The following is a 12,743-nucleotide window of genomic DNA, read 5'->3' on the forward strand; positions in this document are numbered from 1 at the left end:
AGGTTGTGTATTAGTTGTTATTATGTCCAGGCTTAATGAATTAACTGAATCCTACAGTAATCCCTTGCAGGACTTCTTCAAGGTTCTAGAAGCTTCTTGGTGATCCTTTAATAATGTAAATATGTTAATTTTAGTTCATAACAGTATATTTTAAGGTGAAAGTAGATCTAAATTTTCTCCATGAGATCAGTCCTTTGCCTTAAATAATGCTTTCATGACAAAATTTGATAGAGTGTAGAAAGATCAATGTAGTATGGTTGTTTAAGAAAAATCTTCATACAAAGTGTAGGAGATTTGTAGGAAGGTGAAAACTGGATAATATCAAGTGACTACTCCTCAGAGTGGAAAATTTTCAGTGAAACAATGAATGCATACTTTTAAAAAAATTTAATCTATTAAGTGATATGAAAAAAAATTTTATCTGTAGAACTATTTAAAAAATTTCATGTAACTGCTGCACTTACTTGAATCTAGACTGGCTTCAACAAATGTTCATATGCAGTGAACACAATTCTCGAAAATTGTAAGGTGTTATATGAGCAACATCTCGAACAAGAAAAGCTAATCTCTCACAGCACTTTACTAATGAAAAGGGGTTGTGTGACATAATTTCACGTTCTGACAATAAATTATACTGATTGCTGAGAGAAGATTGAGCTGCCATGTATTTCTCCTTCCCGCCCGACCTAGAAAATTATTATAACTTAAGTTACTAAGCTATTCTAAAAAATAAAAATTATGACATTATATTTCTCTACTGCTTCCTAAAGAAACAACTTATTGACAATAACATTTCTACTTATACAATTAATTCATTTATTTTTCTTTTTTGCTCCGAAATGAAATAAATTCATTCATTAGCAAATATGACAACAGAACTATGTATTTCGTTAAGGTAAAATAGTATTGCTGCTACTATTACTTGTTTCAACCAGTTAACAGAACCACAGTGGTGATTTCACTTTCTGTAGTTATGTGATCAGTTCACATAAACACATTGTAAGGATTTATTTTTCTTAAAAAAGAACTCTACTAAACTATAATTATTATTTTAAAATAATTAGTATTAATTATTTTTTAAAAGATAAATAATTTTATTTTAAATTTTGGTTTACACAGATTTGGTACACAAAACTAAATGAAATTAGTACGTGATGATTTTAGATATATGTGCATTAAATAAAGTTTGCTATTATTTGATATTGATAAACTGTTTAAAAGATCTAATTATAGTAATAAAATGTTCCAATTACAAATGTATATACATAGCTGTTTAGAGTTAAGTAAAGATACATGATATATATATATATACATACTCTTTAAAAGCATTTCTATTCAACAACCAATGAAAAGTTTTTTATCAAATCGTCCACCTCCTTTTAATGTTTATCATAAGTCACAGAAATTGGTCGTCTGCTGCGAGGTGTGTCCTCAATTGTTTTACCAGCTTCACATTTGTGAAATTTCAATGTCCATCTATTCACAGTACTCCTCTCAACAGTTTCACTACTGTAAACCACTATTCAATGATGAAAAATATTCGTGGAATTTACATTTTTTGCTGTTAAAAATTTGATCACCATGCACTATTTTTGCCATATTGACAACTGGACATTTAACTGCTACTGAAAACAAATCGGTAAACGGATTTTAATGCATTATCATAGGTTTGTAGTGGAGGATTTTAACTATCATGTGCTGCCATGCCCAACTTGATAGTACCTTTTGTCTCTGTGTAGCATGCCAATGCACAAAATTTATCAGTTGAGCCTTATATAGTACATAAGTACACTACACAAAAAATATTTAACAAAATACAGTGATGTATTTTCTAATTAACTCGTAAGCACTTATCGAACTGTTTGATTTAAAAACTCACTACAGTACGTACAGCATGTACTGTATTAGAAAACAGTATTACATATTCAAATTGTATTCGGAATTGCCTTAAAAAGTCAAGAAAACAGCACTACAGTACTACGTATACTAAAACTAAAATTACTGTAAAGGAAATTTACAAAAATAACATACAGTATTTTGGATTACATTTAAAAAATTTTTAATTTTTCCTTGTCTCGCTCTTGTTTTTTAAATGCGTGTGAAGTTCTGTGTATTCTTGCATGGCATCTTCAATTTTGTGCTTAAAGATTAAGCTTCTATTCAAAGAAGGATCGGCATCTATAAAAAACTTGGTAAGATCATGGGATAGTTTAATGCCTTCGGTAATTATTTTGACATTTAACTGTTTTCCAGGGATTGTATCTTTTACCTCACCTTCATACTCTACCTGTGCCATTAAATTTTCCAGATCTTGTTTATTAAGTTCTTCTTGTGTGTTTACAAGATTTTCAATGTCTGTGTCATCTGCTTCATCAAACCCATTTTTCCCTATTGAACGAGCTATTGCTTTCATACTTTCGGCGATATTTCCTGGGGTCTTGATGTCACCAGTGCCTTCCAGCATATTTGTTTGAAGCAGCTTCTTCTAGCAAGACACCAGAGTTGAGTGTTTCAGTTCATAGAATGAGGACTTTATGCACATAATGCAGTTGGCAATATTAAATTTTATCCAACATGTTGTAAAGTTCAGCTCAGAATTAGAATCCAACGTATAAAATAATTGTGTCTAAAATAATCTTAAATGCTCTTCTGATGTAATATAATTTAAATGATTGAATAATTCCCTGATCCATTGGTTGCAATAAAATGGTAGTGTTTGGCGGCAGAAAAACTACTTTTATTTTGGGAAGAGCTGTTTGGATTTCCTGTGGATGACCGGGAGCATTGTCTAAGACTAAAAGAGCCAATCGAGGTTTTTTGATTTTAGATATTTTTCAACTTCAAGTGTTGAAACACAATAAATACAAGTACCTTTGTGTTTATTACATTTATTAATTATTGCATTGAAAAAATATTTTCAATTAAATTTAAGAAAATGACCTATTGGAATAAGAATAAGCCAATGTTTTTTATAAAAAATTTGTTAACATTTGCAACAAAAATTAGCTACCACTTTACCTGACATCAACCAAAAATATTGGAGCTATTCACTGGTAGTTAAGTTACACAATCAGTATATCATATATACATCTTGGATATATCTGTGTACAATATAACTGATGGTGCTGCACTTGAACTGTCTTATAGCCCAAATTGAACTTTTTTTTAATGACACAGTATACAGTGATTCATGTAGTGTTACCAGTGCTTTCAGAGCTCAATCTACAAAAAAAAAAATGAAAAAAAATTATAAAGACATAAATCTAGAAATGCTACATTAGCAAGTTACAGCTCGGAAAAGATTTTGCCCTGATTCATGGGCAAAGAGTGAAATAAAATTACACCGAAATTCTAGGAACCCAAATTAAGCAGTAAATTTAATGGTTTCTTATGGTTTTTTACCTGACCAATTAAATAAAACAGCTCCTCGAGATATATCTCCAGTAGCTTTCATAGTATTATATGTAAAACTGAAAAATTTGTTGTCTAAAAAGATATTTTTTTACATTTATGATACAAAAACTTTGTTAAATTACTAATATATACATATAATTTATTATCAAAACTTATAGAGAATTTAATTCGGAGAAAATTTAAGTAAAATAGCCTAATACAAGTTCAAGAAATTTTATTTTATTTTTAAAACTTACGTTATGAAAATTTTTAAATGTTATCGACTACAGAAAATGAAGTTAACATACAATTGATACGATGTTAAAAAAGTGAAAATGTAATTGATACAATTAACAAAGTTTAATGTAAATTTTCAAAAATCTGTCCTTCTACATATTTTTTTTCAATACACTTAGCTGCATGCTTTCAGATTGCTAGTGTTGCTCTATGCAATTCTGCTTGACTTTCCTTAATTTATGCAGCAGAATCTGTAATATGAGCAACAACTCTTCATGCATATGAACTTTTCTCTTGTACACAATACTTTTCATCCAACCCCACACGCAAAAATCTGATGGTGTTAGATCAGGTGATCTTGGTGTGATCAGGAGTGTGGCCTTCTGTGGTCAATCCATTCCTCTGGAAATTACTCATTTAAGTATACCAATATAGCATGTGAGAATTGGGGAGGCACACCATCATGCTGAAAGCACATGCAGAATCTTGATGTTACTGGAACATATTCTAATAGTAGCAACAATTGTTCCTTAAGGAATCCCACGTAAATGTGGGAAATTTAGATGTACGGGAGAAAGGATGGTCCAAATAGATGATAGAAAGCTAGACCACACCACACAATGATGCTAAATTGGTGTTGGAAATTACATTCTACGGTCATGTGTGGATTGACTTCTGCCCAAGTGTGTTTGGTGTGAGGTTATTGATCCCAAGTAAACTGAACCTTCTCTGTAAATAAAATGAACCTGTTCAATCGGCAGTTCATATTCAACCTGTTGCAATATTGCAAATGAAGTGGAGGATCTGTTGGTTGAAGATTTTGTATTCATTGATTACGGTAAGGATACCTTATCCTTCGCTTGTTACTAAGTGTCCTCCACATCATAAACTGGGAAACTCCAAAACGCCACGAAAGGTGTCATGTACTAGCACTTTGACTGTGTTGAGTAGCTTCAACAATGGTTTCATCAATATCTGCATTATGATGAACAGAACAGCTGCAGTTAGTACTAATGCTAGAAGTGTACCTGTTTCTTATAGTGTATGGGATGTTCTACTAATTGTTTTAGGATTTGGAACTCTGCGGTCAGGAAAAATTTTCGTATTCTGTAGCAGTAGCAGTTGCATTTTCATCACATACCCCCAAGATAAATACTATGCCGGCATATTCCTCAGTCATAAATAACAAATGCATTTAGTAGCTGGAACAAAGTTGCAACCATATTGAAGTGGTGTCTGTTGAGAGCCAGTCTAAGGAATGAATCCTGAGAGAGGGCAGCAGCTCTTTCAGTAGCTGCTAAAGGCGTAGGTCAGGAAGACTTAAACGGCTATATCAACATCACTCAATCTTCTGAGTACTGCACAGCTGAAAGCAACGGAAAACCGCAGCTGCTTTTTTTTTCAAGAAAATGTTGCTACATTTTCATGTAACAAAGATGGAGGCGCCTTCCTTAATAAAATATTCCAGAGGTAAACTAGCCCCCTGTTTGGATCTTTGGATGGGGACTGCTAAGGAGTAGGTCACAAGAAAATTAAAAAATAACATTCTACGAGTTGGAGCGTGGAATGTTACAAGCCTAAAAATGTTGGTAGGTTAGAAAATTTAAAGAGAGAAATGGGTAGGTTAAATGTAGAAGTAGTAGGAATTAGCGAGGTTTGGTGGGAAGAGGAAAATGACTTTTGGTAACTGATTTTAGAATAATTAACTCAGTATCAAATAAAGGACAGGCAGGAGTAGGTTTAGTAATGAACAAGAAGATAGGGAAGAGAGTAGAGTATTTAAAAAAGCATAGAAATGTCATAGTAATCAGAATAAAATCCAAACCTAAGCTGATAACAATTGTTAAAAACTCCTACAAGTGCCCATGAAGATGATGAGATAGAGGTGTATGCAAAGAGATTAATGAAGCAATTAAACACATAAAAGGCGATAAAAATGTAATAATAGCTGGAGATTGGAATGCAAGCATTGGAAATGGCAAGGAAGGAAATATTGTGAGTGAATATGGACTGGGTAAAAGAAATGAAAGAGGGACCAACTTATTAGTTTTGCACAAAGTATAATTTAGTAACTGCCAAACCAAGTTTAAAAATCATAATAGAAGAATATACATATGGAAAAAGCCGGGCAATACTGCAAGGTATCAGATAGATTATATCATTGTTAAGCAAAGATTTAGAAATCAACTCATAGACTGCAAAGCATATCCAGGAGCACACATTGATAGTGACCATAATTTAGTGAAAATGAAATGTAGATTAAGGTATAAAAACTTGAAGAAAAAATGCCAGATGAATTGGTGGAATTTAGAGAAGCTTGGGGAAGAGGAGGTAAATAAGATGTTGAGGAGTACATTGCAAGAGGTCTAAGTAAAAAAGATAAGGTAGAAAATATAGAAGAAGAATGGGAGAATGTTAAAACAGAAATTCCTAAATAAGCAGAAGCAAGTTTAGGTGGAACAATGAAAACTGGTAAAAAACCTTGGATATCGAGGATATATTACAGCTGATGGATGAGCACATAAAGTATAAGAATGCTAGTGATGAGAAAGGTAATAGGACCTATAGACAATTAAGAAATACTATAAACAGAAAGTGCAAATTTGTGAAAAAAGAGTAGATTAAAGAAAAGTGTTCAGTACTGGAAATAGAAATGATGATTGGTAAAGTAGAGCATACAGAAAAGTTAAGGAAAATTCTGTTGTATGTTTGTTAAAATCTAATAATGTGTTAAACAAAGATGGTACACTGATTTATAATATGAAAGAGAAGGTTGATAGGTGGGTGGAATATATTGAACAGTTATACAGAGGAAATGAATTAGAAACTGGTGTTAAGAGGAAGAAGAGGAAGTTGAAGAGGATGAAAAGAGAGATACAATACTGAGATCTGAATTTAACAGAGAATTAAAGGATTTGCATGGGAGAAAGGGTACTGGGGTAGACTGGGATACCTGCAGAATTACTGCGCAGTGCAAGTGAGTAAGCAATAGATAGCTAATACAAACTGGAATGTAATATTTATGAAAAAGGGGAAGTTCCATCAGACTTCAAAAAGGGTGTTATTGTTGTTACCAAAGAAACCAGGAATAGATAAATGTGAAGAATACAGAACAATTAGCTTAACTACTCATGCATCAAAAATGTCAGGAAAACATTTTTGAAAGTGTATGTTTGGAGCGTAGCTTTATATGGAAGTGAAACTTAGACAATTGGAATACCCGAGAAGAAATGATTAGAAGCTTTTGAAATGTGGTGCTGTATGTTAAAAATCAGATGGGTGGTTAAAGTGACAAATGAAGACGTTTTGCTGCAAACTGATGAAGAAAGAAGCATTAGGAAAAATATAACTAAAAGAAGAGACAGACTTGTAGGCCACATCTTAAGGCATCCTGGAATAGTTGCCTTGATATTGGAGGAGCAGGTAGATGGGAAAATTGTGAAGAATACAGAACAATTAGCTTAACTACTCATGCATCAAAAATGTCAGGAAAACATTTTTGAAAGTATATGTTTGGAGCGTAGCTTTATATGGAAGTGAAACTTAGACAATTGGAATACCCGAGAAGAAATGATTAGAAGCTTTTGAAATGTGGTGCTGTATGTTAAAAATCAGATGGGTGGTTAAAGTGACAAATGAAGACGTTTTGCTGCAAACTGATGAAGAAAGAAGCATTAGGAAAAATATAACTAAAAGAAGAGACAGACTTGTAGGCCACATCTTAAGGCATCCTGGAATAGTTGCCTTGATATTGGAGGAGCAGGTAGATGGGAAAATTGTGCAGGTAGATAACATTTGGAATATGTAAAACAAATTGTTAGGGATGTAGGATGTAGGGGTACACCGAAATGAAACAACTGGCACTAGATAGGGAATCGGAGAGCTGCATGAAACCAGTCAAATGACTGAAGACAAAAAAAAACATTAGTACTGGTTTTTTTATCTTTAATACAACACCACTATTTTTTATATCATTGCACTTTGTAGGAAAAAGCAAACGTGTTTTGAACATGCAATCCCTTTCATTTTCATACAGTAAGTGCTAGTAATAAAATAAAATTTTATTAATGTGCATTAATTTTTTTTGGGCTATCTGAAAAATATTTTTTCTTAGATTTAAATTCTCTACAAGTTTTGATAACAAATTTTACATATTCATTAGTCATTTAACAAAGTTTTTGTATTACAAATGTAAAAAACATGTCTTTAGACAACAAATTTTTCTTTTTTACTTCGAATATAATGAAAATTACTAGAGATATGGCTCGGGAACCTATTTTATTCAATTTGTCACGTTTAAACCATAAGAAACCATCAAGTTTACTCCTTAATTTGGGTTCCTAAAATTTCAGTATTGTTTTATTTCACTCTTTACTCAGGAATTAGGACATTAATATTTCACTAGCTGTAACTTGCTAAGGGGGGCATTTCTGGACGCATATTTATATGAACTTTTTCATTATTTTTGCCAGTAGAATGACTCAGAAAGTGTATGTGAATCACTCTGTATATAGTACATCTGTTGGCTTAACTAGCTGTAAGCAGCTCTTCTCGCTGATAAGAAAAGTCAATTATTAATAATAATAGTAATAATAATATACGTATGAAAACATACATTATTGACTAGAGCAGAGAAATATTTTCATAAAGCAAAAAATCAAATATAGAGTCTACTTGACCTTTATTGACACACAACCAAATATTTTAAATTTGCTTACCAAAAGAAACAATTTGTTTGAAAATTTAAAAATACATCAAGACTATACAGTAGTAGTAAAATATTCCAAAATTAATTTTTTTTAAATAAATGAAAACCTTACATTAACTAATAACATAGTTAATAAAGCTTTCCTACCAAGAAACAATCATTTAATGAAATTCTCAAACTTACAATTAATCATTAATTAATTATGTTAACTGTTATTTTTTTATTAAGTGAAAAGCTTTTATTATTAATAATTTTAATAGTTAAAATGTTAAATTAAAGAGTTTTTTTTTTGTTTTTCAACTCTAATGTAAATAAAAATTCAGCTAATAAGAGCAAAACTAATATTGGATCAATCCAGTTATTTGTCAAGAAATGAATTATTTCATTTTGTCTGTTTTTTACAGCTTAGATCTTGTTATTTCTTTAATTTAATAATCTAACCTAGTTTTTAAATTTATTTCAAAATTAAACAAACTATCATCAACGTATCTTTAGTGTTGGGGCCAATACGTTGCTTTGTCTGCCAATACTTATTCAAAAATCATCATGATGTTGGTACCACCATGTAAACTCAGTCTACAACTACTTTGCTTGTACTATACTCTGTTTTATTTTAGTATTTAGCCAATGAGCCACGTCCTTGCTTTTTATCATTTACATAGGAACAAAGTTCCGTAAAAGATCGTACAAGTGAAATTTGTTCTTTGTAAGTTGTGAAATTACAATATTTTAATTAGGCCCAACTGTTGACGCTAGGAATTCTACACCTCTGACTAGGTACGTGGTCTTTTAAGCCTTGCGGCTAGACCAGTCTGCACCCCTTACATGTCAAATATGTCTATGTAATTTGGGAAATTACAATACTTTAGTTAGGCCTGACTGTCGAAGCTAACACTGTAACACCTCTGTCTAGGTATCTGGAGCGTTAAGTCTCGCGGCTACACCAGTCCGCTGACCGCACAAGTGAAATTTGACGTATCCAAGCTCTGAAATTACAATACAGTAGTTAGGGCCGACTGTCGCCGCTTGTATTACTACACCTTTGACTTGTTTGCTGTTGCGTTAAGTCTCGCTGCTACACCAGTCACCCGACCGTACAAGTGAAATATCACCTATCTAAGTTAAGAAATTACCATACATTAGTTAGGCACGACTGCCGACGCTAGCACTGCTACTCCTGTAACTATGTGCTTGGTGCGTTTAGTCAAGCAACTACAGTTTGCCGACCATACAAGTGAAATTTGTACTATTTAAGTTGAGAAATTACAATAGTTTAGTTAGGCCCGACTGGCGACGCTACCACTGCTACACCTCTGACTATGTTCTTGGTGCGTTAAGCCTTGCGCCTACATTAGTCTGCCGACCATACAAGTGAAATAAATTCTATGTAAGTTGGGAATTTATAATAATTTAGTTAGGCCGGACTTTCGATGCTAGCACTGAAAAACCTCTGACTAGGTACCTGGTGCGTTAAGTCTCGCGGCTAAACCAGTGCGCCGAACGTACATGTTAAATTTTACGTATGCAAGTTCTGAAAATACAAAACTGTAGTTACGGCCAACTGTCGCCGCTTGTACTGCTGCATCTCTGACTACGATCCTTGTGCGTTATGCCTCGCGGCTTCACCAATCTGCCTACCATACAAGTGAAATATGTGTATGTAATTTGGGAAATTACAATACTTTAGTTAGGCCCGACTGTCGACGCTGGCACTTCACAATCTCTGTGTAGGTACCTGGTGCGTTATGTCTGGCGGCTACACCAGACTGCCGAACATAAAAGTGAAATATGTTCTATGTAAGTTGTGAAATCACAATACTTTAGTTAGGTCCGACTGTCGACGCTAGGAATGCTACACCTCTGACTAGGTTTTTGGTGCGTTACGCCTCGCGGCAACACCAGTCTGCCGACCATACAAGTGAGATGTGTTATATGCAAGTTGTAATTAGCAAAATTTGTTGTAAGTTGCGATAAGTTAACTTCGCCCGGAGCGTCAACCACTGGCTAGCCGTAACTCGAAAAGAAACAATTTCCAGACCTATGTTTACACGAACATTTTTATTATTATCACCAGTAGTATTAAAATTATTTTGGTATTTTCACCAGTATTGTTTTCACCCTATCGTGTCCTGAAAGTTTCTCAATTTTTTCGTGGGAATTTTGTATTCCAATCTTTGTTTTCTTCCATGGCTTTTATCCTTTACAGAAAGCTGCATAGAATTAGCAGATTAAATAAATCTGGATGTCTTACTTTTCGGCCTATCGACCTGGTTCGTCTTTATAAAAACTAAAAATTTCTGTTCTCTTTTATTCGTCTTAAAAGTTCTTCATTCGGTTCTTTACCGAATTTCAGTAACCTCTATTTTTTTCTTCTGCTTTTCCCATAACCAGTCGTTCGTTCCGGTGAAGCACCACGATCCAGAATTATATATAATACTGGAATTTATATTGTTTGTTTATGAAATTTACTTCTTTTTTGTACCGGTCTGCTTTCCATGAACATATTAATTCGTTCTTTCTGTGTGGTTTTACACTCCTTAGAATGCAAATTCTGTAAATTGAGCCGTATTATGTTTTTTGAATCTATAGTCTTATACGTCAAAATACAAAACGAGCAATTAAATGAATGTCGCTTTTTTAAGACCGTAGAAATCATTCATGTATTTGAATCGTAACATTTACGTGTAATAAAATAAAATAGCTTTAAAATCCGCAGCAGAGAACACGAATTTTTATATTAATGTTGCATAACTAAAAGGTGAGTTGCGTATAGATTTTGTAGTTATATTTTAATAGTTAACAGAGAAATGATAGATTCCAAAGAATAATTATGAACTAATTGTCCGAAATAAGAATCGTAGAAAGTAAAAACTGTTAGGTTTTTAAATGTTTTCTTCATCCGATGAATCCTAACCTATTCAATTGTTCACACGAGCCGTGATTATTATCTTATACGCTATATAATTCAATTAGATAGTTAAAGGATATAGCGAGTTCTGTTTTATTAAAAAATATAAATCCTGCTGTCAAAAATCTAATATCGAAATAGGATGCAGGCGATAGTAAAAATTATTTGATGTGATAATTATTCGAAGTACCTCAAGGTAATGTTTCGAGTCGTTATATAAGGGAATTGCACAACATTGTTAGGTTGCCAGTTATTATCCTAACGTAGATGATACATGCTACCGACTGAAGTTAATAATATATAGTTAATGTAATAACTATACATTTCTTTAAATTTTTATTATTATTTTTTTTTTTAGTCAATTAGAAGATAAAATAATTGTATAAAGTAATAAAATAAAAAAAAATGATTTCAATTCTGACTATAATTAGAAAATTTTTGTTTGAAAAATAACCGCTTAGTAATGTTACTGTGCATTAAGTTATATTAATATATAATACGGACTCGCTTTTATCGTGTTTCACAAAAAAAAAGCAAAAACATCCTTGTTCCATAGATTCAGGATCCTAATATTTCTCTTAATTTTCAAGTGAAGAATTGTCAAATCATGAATTCTCTGAATTAAGCCGAAATTTTGAAAGTATCACTGAAAGATGAGATGGGATTTCTTACACAATATGAGTAGAGAATACTAAATTCGCTCCGTAAGTTTATTATTTCATACAGTACAGTTATCAGTCCAAAAGCTGCTTAGATCTAGCTAGTACCACCATTAACTTTAGTAAAAAACCTAGGCGGTACCGAGGAGGCATTATTCCAAAAATCATGGTTTTGGGCTAGTCCTTTCCCGTTAGAATTGTACATTCTTAATTAACTGGTCTATTAGCCGGATAAAAGTGTACACTTCAAAATTAATATTATTTCAATATTTTTTTATTAAGTTTCTGCTCGATTTATGACCGTACGGAATAGTTACGGAAAACGTTTATATTTTTCGACAAATAAGAATTTTTTTATCACTAGTTAAATACAATTCTGTATTAAGTGATAAAATATTATAAGTTCAATTAATTTAATGATTATTTCTGTACGACTCTGTCTGTAACATATTTGGAAAGTCAGCGGTGTTTTAAATTCAGTTTCATCATACATTAATCTAGGGTTATAAGAAGAAATAAAGACAGTATTACTCGTCAAAGTTTACAAAGCGTAAATACGTAGATGCACAGTAGTTCTACCCGTGCCGTCTGAAGAAGTGTCAACTCTGCTAATAGTATCTATAATGGAGGGGATAGTATAACGCGAGAAGACGTTGTAGCAGGAAGCCGGTCTCACCGGTCCATCAATCCATCCCAACTTTACCATCAACTGGAGCCTTATAAGCTTTGACGAGTAATGCTACCATCAATAATTTATATAATCTATAACCGTTACAAGCATGTAGAACTACCAATTATTTACAGAATTCATAACGGTTGTCAAGGCGTCTGGAAAAAG

General features: G+C 32.7%; 1 long non-coding RNA gene across 1 annotated transcript in view; it reads right to left on the minus strand.

Annotated features, from left to right (window-relative positions):
* Window positions 1-429: 429 nt before the first annotated feature.
* LOC142323430 (uncharacterized) overlaps window positions 430-12,743 on the minus strand; it is a 48,544-nt gene continuing 36,230 nt past the window's right edge. The window contains exons 6-7 of the long non-coding RNA XR_012756103.1: window positions 3,019-3,222; window positions 430-686 (exon numbers count right to left, since the gene is read on the minus strand). This is a non-coding gene — a long non-coding RNA (uncharacterized LOC142323430). The remainder of the gene's footprint in view (window positions 687-3,018; window positions 3,223-12,743) is intronic.

This window comes from Lycorma delicatula, chromosome 4, assembly GCF_047948215.1.
Source record: "Lycorma delicatula isolate Av1 chromosome 4, ASM4794821v1, whole genome shotgun sequence".
NCBI lineage: Eukaryota > Metazoa > Arthropoda > Insecta > Hemiptera > Fulgoridae > Lycorma > Lycorma delicatula.